The sequence below is a fragment of the Equus quagga genome, chromosome 6, assembly GCF_021613505.1.
Source record: "Equus quagga isolate Etosha38 chromosome 6, UCLA_HA_Equagga_1.0, whole genome shotgun sequence".
Lineage (NCBI taxonomy): Eukaryota > Metazoa > Chordata > Mammalia > Perissodactyla > Equidae > Equus > Equus quagga.
This window is the reverse complement of record NC_060272.1, coordinates 134931617-134934341: the sequence shown is the minus strand read 5'-3', so window position 1 is coordinate 134934341 and position 2725 is coordinate 134931617.

Sequence of the window (2725 nt, the reverse complement as noted above, 5' to 3'; positions counted from 1 at the left end):
GATAGGGTTTTTGCACATATTGCTTAAAAAAATTTTTGGTGGAACATCCCATAAAAGTTATCATAGAGAAATGATGTCTACATAGTCCAGATCTTCACAACAGTGCTGATTTCAAATACTAGGTATTTAAGTTTTGGTTAGAAAATATGATCATAACAACCGTAGAGTATATCTTTCCAGTGACTAAAATACAGACTTTATATCCAGTTGTGAGATGTGAAAACGAACTAACGAGACTTCAGGTTATTGGCTAAAGAAAATATCACACACATAACCTCTCCCCTCGGCTGTGCTCTCCATTCAATCTCGTCATCTTTCCTTGGATGGAAAGGCAATCCCCTCCCCCACCTCCAGTGGGGATGTTTAAACACTCTCAACTCCCCAACCTCTTCCTTCCCTTTCACTCTTGGTACATGATCCCATTGGCTTAGCTTGAGTCAACTGCACAGCCCTTGGCCGGGGGAGCAGAAGGGGTGTAAGTCAAGAATGCCACCAAGACTGCAGATAAAGCAGCTACCCCAAAAAGCAAGGAGGGAATGGATGCTGGCGGCCACAGGATGCAAACTCCTGGGCGTGCATACATGATCCATGGTGACAAGGCACTGCCTGACTCTCCTACCCGCCTTCACACCCAGCAGTCACATACACTACACTCTCTCTGCCATCTACATACTTTTGTACAACTATTCCCTACACTCAGCTTGGTCCTCTCTAGCTCAATCTTCAAGACCATCTCTTTAGGTCTTCTCTAACAACCGCCTCCTTCTTCCTCGCCTCCCCTCCAGGTTGGATGCCCTTCTCACGCGTTCCCATACCAATCTTTTTTTCTTCTTCTTCTTCTCCCCCATCCCCCCCCCCCCCCCCCATACATAGTTGTATATTCTAGTTGTAGGTCCTTCTAGTTGTGGCATGTGAGATGCTGCCTCAACATGGCCTGATGAGCGGTGCTAGGTCCACGTCCAGGACTGGAAGCAGCAAAACCCTGGGCCGCAGAAGCAGAGTGTGGGAACTTAACCACTTGGCCACAGGCTGGCCCCCCAATTTTCTTTTTTTTGAGCAAGATTAGCTGTGAACTAACATCTGCCACCAATCCTCCTCTTTTTGCTGAGGAAGCCTGGCCCTGAGCTAACATCCGTCCCCATCTTCCTCTACTTTATATGTGGGACGCCTGCCACAGCATGGCTTGCCAAGCGGTGCCATGTCCGCACCCGGGATCCAAAACGGCACATGCTGGGCCACCAAAGTGGAACCTGTGCACTTAAACCGCTGCGCCACCAGGCCGGCCCCCCGATTTTCCTTTAGACTCTACTGTTTATGGAAAACATCTGTCTTTACAATATCCCTATACTGGTGTTCTGCCGTGACAATATGTTTACAGTGACGTATCACGCGAGGCCTGCTTCCGGAGCTGCAGGGGAGCGGCCTTACCCTCATCCCGTCTGTGGATTCTTGTCCGCTTCAGTCAGTGACCCGTGTGGACTCAGTATACACAAAACCATATTCCTGAGGCGTGTGCTCGAAACACTGTGTAGTGACTCCTACCAGCCCGCCTGGTCTGAGAGCCCCTCTGCAGGGCAGTTCGTCGCCACTTATCTTCAGCGTCCATCGGCAACGCGGGGCCGGGAACGCCCGCCTTAAACGGTTGGTGAAAATAGGAAAAATACACGTAAAGCATCTGGCGGCGGGTCAGCCACAGAGCACGTCTGTGCCTCGTGCGTTGTTCGGCACGTCCAGGGAAGGGATTATTTCTACTGCGCTGTGTGATCCAGGGCCAGCGGCGAAAGTCAGAAACAGCAAACCGCAGATGCAGCGGACACCGCTGGTTGTCGTCGGAACGCGTTTTTCCCCTCCTTTTCGGAGGGGCGTCTCACTGAGCAGAAAGGTGCTCGGATGACATTTCTCGGCGAGGCGAGCCACGGCGCTCAGTCCAAGCCCACAGGCTGTGGGTAGAAGTTGTTGGGTGGGGCTCCTGGACAGGCCTCTTCCAAAATAAGGTCGTGAAGGCTGGCGCCGACAACCCTTTTGGCCCCAGTTTGTGGGCGGAAGCCAAGCTGTAAAGACAGAGCCGCGTTTGGATCTCTGCAGCACCTACCCCAAGCTTCCTCTCATGAGACGGAAGAAGAGCCCGGCGGGCTTAGGATGCTGGAATTGGGGGGCTTCTGTTACACGCAGGCGAGGCCCCCCAGCCCACGTGCTAACGGAGCAGGCGCGCTGGCCGCCGGTCCCTGCGAGTCCTTGGGACGTCCTGGACCAGCCGGAGGCCGGGCCGGAGGAGCGGGCAGTCAGGACCGGGAGGGCGCGGGCGGCAGAGGGCGGGAAGCAGGCGCCAGCGCCCGTCCTCGGAGATGCCGGCCCCACGCCGAGACGGTCGCCCTCCCGCCGCCGACCTCCGGGCCCCGGGGCGCGAAGCGGGAGTCAGACTCACAGGGAAGCCCCGCAGTAGGGAGGAAGCGGGCGGCGACCCGCCACGGCCCTCGGGCCCCTGCGCGCGGCCCCCCACGATCCCTGCGCACACCGCCTCTGACCTGCACGGCCCACCAACATCCCGTGCCCGGCGCCCTCTCGCGGCCCCACTGCCCCGTTAGCCCGCACCCCCACAATGCCCCCCGCCCCCTCAGCCGGCACCCGGACACGGCCCCCCGCCCCCTCAGCCCGCACCCCGACACGGCCCCGCGCCGCCTCAGCCCGCACCCCGACACGGCCCCCCGCCCCCTCAGCCCGCACC